This window comes from Symphalangus syndactylus, chromosome 21, assembly GCF_028878055.3.
Source record: "Symphalangus syndactylus isolate Jambi chromosome 21, NHGRI_mSymSyn1-v2.1_pri, whole genome shotgun sequence".
NCBI classification, from domain to species: domain Eukaryota; kingdom Metazoa; phylum Chordata; class Mammalia; order Primates; family Hylobatidae; genus Symphalangus; species Symphalangus syndactylus.
The window spans coordinates 17,820,744-17,829,964 of NC_072443.2; the positions used below are offsets into that span (position 1 = coordinate 17,820,744).

Consider the following 9,221-nt stretch of genomic DNA (forward strand, 5'->3'; position numbering starts at 1 on the left):
TCCTGTGACGACATAATAAATTCAAAATGTTCTGTAACTCAGACAATGTAGATAGAAGTGAGGACTTTGGCCTAGACAGCCCTGTTCACTCTAAAGATGGATTAAACAACGAAAAAGATATTGATATCAAAAATTCAATCGGGAATTTGATTAAAGCATTTCCTTAAATGTGATAATTTCTTAGTATATTATCTCACATAGGCAATCTTCACGTGTAACAAATTAAATACAAGTAAACATTTGACTATATTATCTGCAGCATAATTTACATATAAATTTACATATTCAGTTTTGCTCACGTGAAAACTTGGATCTTCTCAAGAAGAAAATTTGTGAAATCTTTAATTCCTCATCCCCAGAAATGTAGAAAAGTCAATATCAATACTGTAAGTCAGTGATTTGTTCCTAGGAAGACAGTAAAAATTTTACAAAAATGCTTTAGAGCCCTTCTCATTGTAAACCTAGAAAACAGAGAAAGGCTCTCTGATGGAAAAAGACACACCTTAGGGAGGAGGACACTGCAATGGGAACATGCCTGACAAAATAAACTATGTAGATTCAAATGGTGAAGGAAGACAAGGTCTTTAAAAGAAAAACGATCAACCTGGAAGCATGGGGGAGTAGAAACAAATAAAGGAAAAATGAAGAGGCTTATGTAATTGTTTCGATATAGTTATCTTCAACTATACAGATCAACAACAAGGTCGATGTCAGTTGAAGGTTGGGCAGGTGGTTGCTGGATAGATGTCCTCACAGAAGTGTATTTTGTGTAAGGTTGCTATGGCCTTTGTGCAAGGTTGTGGTTTTTGTGGTATTTTGTGATAGTTTTTGTTATCAGGCCTAGAAGCATGAGAACCCTCTCTTCAAGGCCTTCTCTGAATCTATTTGTCCAGGTTTTTTCTTTTCCTTTTAAACATTAGTGACAGTTTTGATTCTGATAACTTTCATATCATGATCCCTAATTTCAAAAAAAAATTAAACATGTAATTTGTTAGTGATGTATTTGATAGGCTTGGATCTGTGAGTCACCTCTACTATCTATAGTGGTAGATAGATCTGAGCCTGCTTACACCAAACTTCCATCAGATTTTCTCTTCCGTGGAATTGGAAGAGGGGGTTTCGGAGAAGGGGATGAAGGAATTGTGCTGCATCAGAGGTCCCCATCTAACACCACAGGGACTTTTCCTGTGCTCTTGCCAGGCCGTTGTATTAGGCTGATGCAAAAGCAATTTTGGTTTCGTCATTGAAAGTAATGAGACCATCTGACTTACAATGTCTGTGCCATGACCAGCTTCTAATAGCCTCCGAGGACCGCTCTGCCCTGACACATACTGTCCTGGAACCACGTCTGCTTTGTAAATCCTGAGGTAGCTGCCACCATGACCAATGCCTTCTCAGCTTTACTCTACATGCAGGTAACAGTTACAATTACATCTCTGGGTATTCACAGAACAATTAGTACATCTAGGACTTCTACAAAATTTCCCTAGCTGATTTTGGTGTTCTGGTGTCCTGGCAGCTCTAGCCATGAAGGGATGATGCTTTATGAGCATTTCTGTTGTTGCTTTTCTTCAGAAACTGATTCCAATTTTCCCACATATGTTTGACAATTTGTTTGAACTCATTTATTCTAAACCCATTATTTTTTGTCTATTATTTAATAGGGAGGGGGGCGAGGGATAAAAGATTACAAATAGGGTGCATACAGCAGGAGGTGTACAGCCACCCTGGGATATGATTCCGAACATCCACGGAGAGGAGAGGCTGCTATTACTCCCAATATCGCAGGGGGTGTACATCCATTCTATGACATTGTTCTTAATATTCCAAGGCAGAGAGGTTGATATTACTCCCAAAACCACAGAAAGTGTACAAACCCGTGTGATATTGTTCCTACTATCCAAAAGAAGACAAGATGATATTACCCCCCATATCGCAGGAGGTGTACACCCACTCTGTGATATTTTTCGTAACATGCAGGGCGGGAGAGGCAGGGGGGCGCGGCGCTCCCCGCGAGGCGGGGACTGAGAGCCAGCCCCTCTGCCCCCCTGGCTCTTAGGACCCGCGGTGGACTCACAGCCTGTTTACCATATTGTGAGTAATATCATCTCTCCGTCGGGAAATTGTCAACTATTGCACAGACGGGTGTTCACCGGCTTTGTACAGAGGACGTACACCCGTCTGTATTCGAGTAATATCATCCTCTTCCTCCCAGAAGATTAAGAACAGTATCACAGGGGTGTTTCTACTCCCTGCGATATTGGGTGTCAGGTCCTCCTCTCCCACGTTGCAATTAGAAGCAATTTCAGTGGGGGCGTGTCCACCTTCTGTGATATTTAAAGTAATATCATCCCCTTTCGTCCAGGATCATGGGAACCATATCCCTGGGGGGTGTACACTTTCTGCGATACATGTAGTCATATCACCCCCTCCGCCTTGGAATATCATTAAGGACCATCTCACACGGGCTTATACACTTCCTGCGATATTGGGTGTAATATCAACCTCTCGGCCTCTGAATATTAGGAGGAATATCACAGGGTGGATGTACACCTCCTGCCCTATTATAGGGAATAATATCTATCTATTATGGGGAGTAACATCATCCTCTCCCTTTCAGGATATTAATAACAATATCACAGAGTGGGTGAACACAGCCTGCGATGCTGGAATTATTATCATCCTCTCCCCCTCGGGATACTAGGAACAATATCACAGAAGGGGTGGACACTCCCTGCGATATTGGGAGTAACGTCATACGCTTCTTCCGTGAATGTTAGGAGCAATATCACCGGGTGGCTGTACATTCATTGCTGTGTTGCAGTCATGTCATACTCTACCCGCTGGATATTAGGATCAGTGTCACAGGGTGAGTGTACACCTACTGCGATATTAAAACTAATATCATGCTGTCCATCCCTGGATATTAGGAACAATATCACAGGCAGGTGTACACCTCCTGCGGTATTAGGAGTCATAATATTGTGAATTATTAAACATCCGTCTCATTCATAACTATCAATGGTAATATTAATTCATAGTATAACGTTATTAATCATTAGTGATTATTTTAAAGAGAGGATTATGCATGATTAGAATTATTACTATTAATGTCATTTTTAATATTAGTTATTAATCTTAATATTTATCATTGTTTTATTACCAACATCATTTATGATTGATTTCAGTAACATTCATTACTGATATCATTATTTTATAATTAATAGTGATATTGCTATTAATAGTAATCATTAATATTTTTAATCCGCATTAAGCTTTACTCTCTCTACTGTAATCATTAATATCGATGATTACTATTAAGTGCTATTGTATTTATTAATATTAGTAATTAATAAAACTGTTCCCGATATCCTTGGGGGAGAGGATATGACTCCCAGTATCGCAGACAGTGTACACCTCTCTATGATGTGACTCCTAGTAGCCAGGGGGTAGAGGGTGACATTATTGAAAATATCGCGGTGGGATATCCATCCCTAGGGTCATCTTGTTTCTAATATCCTGGTTGGGAGCGGATGATAGGACTCCCAATATCGCAGGGGCCGGAGACCTCCCCCGTGATACTGTCCCTAACATCCAAAGGTGGAGAGGACGATATTTCATCCAATTTCGCCGGGGGTGCCCACCACCCCTGTGATATTGATCCTAATATCCAGGGGGCGAGGGGATGATATTAGTCTGAATATTGCAGGAGGTGTACATTCCCTAGGGATGTTGTTCCTAATATCCAGGGACCGAGAGGATGCTATCACTCCCAGTATAGCAGGGGGTATACACCCCTTCTGTGACATTGTTCCTAATAGGCAGCGGAGGAGAGGAAGATAATACCCCGAATATCGCAGGGGGTGTACACCCCCTTGTGACATTGTTCCTTCTGTCCTGGAAGGGAGAGGAAGATAGTGGCGGCAATGTCGCAGGGGCTGTCCACACCCACTCCGATATTGTTCCCAATATCCCTAGGGGGAGAAAATGATGTTACTTCCAATATCGCAGGGGGTGTACATCCTCCTGTGATATTGTTTCTTCTATTCAGGGGGAGAGGATGATATCACTCCCAAGATCGCAGGGGCTGTAGACACCTCCTGCGATACGGCGAGTAAGAGCCAGCCCCTCTCCCCTCTTGGCTCTTAGTACCGGGGGGCGCCCTCGCCCCCCTGCGATGTGGCTCGTAATATCCAGGGGGGGAGGGGGGGTGATATTACTCCCCCCATCGCGGGCGGCGACCTGTTAATCCTTTACTCCTGGGACGTTTTCTCTACTGCCACACTTGGTTGACACCCTGGGACATGATTTTCCGTATTCTGGGAAGATGCCACTACTAAAGTCACAGGGGGTATACACCCTGCGATATCCGTAATGTAGGGGAATGTTCATCTTCATGTCACAGGACTCTGCACACTGTGATATTATTCACAATATCCTAGCGGGACAATAATAAGAATATCATAATGTGTGTACACCGTGGGGTGTTATTCTCAGTCTCCTAAGGGGAAGTTACTTTGATTGCCACACGGGCTATGTTCCCTTTAATATTATTCATGGTATGCTAGGGGGATGTCACTCCTTATGTCACAGGGTTTCTACACCTTGTGAAATTCCTCGTATTATCCTTAGAAGATGTCACTCCTCATATCACAGAGGGTGTACACTCAGTGATATTATCGTCAAATTCTAGGGAAATATGACTTTTAATGTCACAGAGGGTGTACACCTTGTGAAATATTTCGTTATAGTTTTGTGGGAGGTTACTCCTAATGTCACACGGGGTGTACGCACAGTGATATTACGTGTAATATTTTCTGGAAATGTTAGTCGTAAGACAAAGTTCCTGTACACCCTTTAATATTCTTCGTAATATTCTGGGGAAACGTCACTACCAATGTCACAGGGCGTGTAGACCCTGTCATAAAATTCGTAATATCCTTGCAGGAGTTCACTACTAATTTCACAATGTGTGTACACCGCCTGTGTCATTCTTCGTAATATCCTAGGGAGATGTTTCTTTCCATGTCACAAAGGGTGTACAAAATGTCACAGAAAGTGTTCACCTTGTGACGTTATCTGTAATACCCTAGAAGGATGTTACTCCTAATATGTCACAGGAGTGTACACCCTTTGATATTATTTGTAATGTCATAGAGAGATATGACTTCAAATATCACAGTGGATGTACACACAGAGTGTATGCCCTGTGATACGATTCATAATATCCTAGGGAGATACAACTCCTGGTATCACAGTGCGTGTACCCCGTGTGTTAGTCATAATATCCAGGGTAAAAGATTACTCCTAAGATCACACAGTGTGCACACCCTGTGATATTTTACTTCATATTATAGGGAGATATTGCTTCTAATATCACAGTGGGTGTACCCCTTGTGTGTATACTCTGTGACAGTGTTTCTTATATCCTAAGGAGGTATTACTCCTAATGTCACAGTGGGCGTTCACCCTGTGTTATCATTCTTATTTGACCTGACTGCCTTTTTTAACCCACACTACAAAAGGAATGGAACAGATAAAAAGATATGGAGATTGGACCGTGCTGCCGTGTGGCCGCTGCAGGACCCCTTTAATATCCCTTTTTCTCAGGCTGTCGACGAAGGGGTTCAGCATGGGAGTGACCACCGTGTACATCACTGAGGCCACTGCAACCTTTCTGGGGGAAGAGGACACATCTGAACTGAGGTCCCCTCCAACGCCTCTTCCATAAACTCAGCAAACAACTGACAGGTGAGACCCACAGGTGGAGAAGGCTTTATACTTCCCACCTGACGATGAAAGCCTCAGAATGGAGGAAACCATTTTATAGTAAGAGGAAAGGGTCCCCGAGATGGGAAGGAACCCAAATACGGCACCAGGAAAATACTTGATTATGTTATTGGTGAAGGTGTCACAATCTGCAAGATGGGGGAGTTGAGAAGGGTCACAGAAGAAATTAGGAACTTCCGCACCCTTGAAGCAGGTCGTTAGCAAGGCAATCAAGTTGTGCAGCTGGGAGTCTAGAAGACTGAGAAGAAAAAAAAAAAAAAAAAAAAAGACAACCAAACTAGGAAGCCACAGAAACACGAGTTCATGATGGCCGAATGATATAGAGGGTGACAGATGGCTACAAACCGGTCATAGGCCATCACACTCAGGAGCGTGTCTCTCTTCCATGCCTCGAAAAATGGCAAACAGAGACATCTGATTCAGGCGGCCTGCCTAGGAGATGACTCTGCTGTGAGATTGGATGTCCACAATCATCTCGGGGACCGTGGTGGAGGGGAAACCCATTTCAGGCGAGCACAGGTTGGAGAGGAAGAAGTACATGGGGGTGTGGAGGTGGGAGTCAGGGCTGATGGCCAGGATGCTGAGCAGGTTCCCCAGGACCGTGACCAGGCACATGGACAGGAACAGCCCGGCGAGGGTCGGCTGCAGTTCTGGATCCCCTGAGACTTATAGGAGGAGGAATCTAGAGACATCGGTTCGATTCTGTGGGTCTGCATGTTTGGACACCTTTTGCCTAGAAAAGGGGGTTGAAAAATGGGAAACAAGTAAACCAACACCCGGCGTTGTGTCTGCATTTTGAATAGAAGCAATACACAAGTAATGTTTTCAGATTTCAGAGCAATCCACGCTCAGCAATATTTTGCAGTTCTGAGAAACTCACTTGTCTTCTAATGCTTTCATCATTGATTTCTGTGTTCTTCACTTCTTGCTGTACACGCCTGCCTTAGAGACACTAGATTCAAAAATGTTCCAAGAACCAGATCATCATATATAACAAATGCGTAACTGCTAGAAAATACAGCCTATCTTGTCCGAAGAAAAATACGTAACAAAGCCGTTCTCTTCACTTGAAGAAAAAGGTTATCCTAATTAAAGGACATTAAGAACTCAAATATTTTATTTTATTCTACTAGATTGATACAAATCCCCTTGATTTGAACATTTATAAACACTGTATAGCAGCTGAGACCGGGCGGGGCACGGTGGCTCACGCCTGCAATCCCAGCACTTTGGGAGGCTGAGGCGGGCGGATCACCTGAGGTCAGGAGTTCGAGACCAGCCTCAACGTGGGGAAACCCCGTCTCTACTAAAAATACAAAATTAGCCGGGCGTAGTGGTGCATGCCTGTAATCTCAGCTACTCGGGAGGCTGAGGCAGGAGAATTGCTTGAACCTGGGAGGCGGAGGTTGCGGTGAGCCGAGATCGAGCCATTGCACTCCAGCCTGGGCAACAAGAGCTGAGACCATGTCAGCTGGAAATGAAATGAAAGTTGATAGTTCATAAGCAGAAAATCGTTCCACATGCCAGTTGGGTCCTAGTGATTTCATCGTTCCGTTTTCTGACTTTTCACCTTCAGCAGGAGAGTAATTGCTTCCTCAAATCGGTGGGTCTTCTTTGAAAATTCACGTCAGCTACAACTCCTGTCCTTAGCTTAGGTGGACTTAGAGTTTTCATCAGAAAGTTCGGCTGGACGCGGTGGCTCACGCCTGTAATCCCAGCACTTTGGAAGGCCGAGGAGGGCGGATCACGGGGTCAGGAGATCAAGACCATCCTGGCCAACATGGTGAAACCCCGCCTCTACTAAAAATACAAAAACTTCTCCCGGTATGGCGGCGGGTGCCTGTAGCCCCAACTACTCGGGAGGCTGAGGCAGGAGAATGGCTTGAACCTGGGAGGGAGAGGCTACGGTGAGCCGAGATCACACCACTGCACTCCAGCCTGGGCAACGGGAGCAAAACTCCGTCTCAAAACACAAAAAACAAAAAGAATCAAGTAAGTCGAAGTCACACTGATGACAGCCAATTGTTGTGAACCAAAGAAGTGTCAATTCAAGAATTAACATAGATTTTGACTTTTGCTACCTCTTCTGTGCCAAGCAAGATACAGGTTCTGGGGAATCAGAAACAAAAGAGACTCACTTGCTCCTCTCACAATACTCAGTACTTACTCAGATAAGGACAAAAGAAAATGTCCTCTCTGGAACGCAGGGAAACCGGAACTTCAGGTCAGGGGATATTTCTGTGGGACTGTATGGAGTTGAAGCTTAAAATAGTAACGAATGTATGGGAGATTCACTTTGCCTTGACTTTCCGCAGCCATCACAGAGAGATCACGCAGCGGGCACCCACGATCGGTTTCATCATCGCTCGCTTCCATTAGATCACTTGGAAATCAGCTCAGATGAGAGTGCTGAGTCTCAGAGGAGGGACATCTCACCGCCTGCCATACAGAGAAGTAGAAAGGGTGGTATTCCAAATTCATGGCCAGACTCTCAGTCCCGGGTACTCTACTTCACGGTCTTCCAACTCTCAAAAAGTTGTGGTTTGGGTTTTGTTTTTGTTTTTGCTTTTTTGAGACGGAGTCTCGTTCTGTGGCCCAGGCTGGGGTGCAGTGGAGTGATCTCGGCTCACTGCAGCCTCCGCATCCCAGGTTCAAGCTATTCTCCTGCCTCAGCCTGCCGAGCAGCTGAGAGGACAGGCGCCCACCACTACGCCCGGCTCCTTTTTTTCTATTTTTAGTAGAGACGGGGTTTCCCCGTGTTGTCCAGGCTGGTCTCGAACACCTGACCTTGTGATTCGCCTGCCTCAGCCTCCCAAAGTGCTGGGATTACAGGCGTGAGCCACCGCGCCCAGCTTCCAAAAGTTGTAAGCAGAGCTCAGAGGTCTTAACCAAGGGCACATCTGAGGAGCATTTTTTGAAACGCTTTCCAGCTTCCTCAGTAGGAATGGAAGCCACACTCCGAATCGATGACACCTTTGAGGCAGTCGAGAGCTGTAAGGAAAGCCAGGAACAGGGGCAAGGGAGAGATGCGTCGTGAATGATCCTGTGCCCATTCTTTCTGGAACCTTTGGTGTGATCTCAGATGCCCTTTCTCTACTTGACACAGTGATTGTGGCACCCACTGGTCTAGCTGTGGTCTACAAGGAACCCCCAAAGGGAAGGGCACAGTGAGCAGGGGCATCGGCCTGACTGACAAGGATTTGAGAGGGCAGGTAGGATGCAGAGAGAGGATCGGCCAAATGCCATGTGTCCGGACTTAGACTGCCTGGTTCAAATTGGACTTCACCCTTTTCGACTTCATGATCTGGTACAAGTCCTATGAAAATGTGTTGCTCCTTCTCTAGTCCGTAAAATCATCATGAAATGTGCACTCGTAACTGGGAAACTACGCAGATGAAATGAAACAAGCTGCATAGAGCACAGAGCTCAGA

General features: G+C 44.9%; 1 pseudogene; it reads right to left on the minus strand.

Annotated features, from left to right (window-relative positions):
• Window positions 1-4,826: 4,826 nt before the first annotated feature.
• Window positions 4,827-6,445, minus strand: LOC134735436 (olfactory receptor 7E24-like; annotated as a pseudogene).
• Between the last annotated feature and the right edge of the window lie 2,776 nt (window positions 6,446-9,221).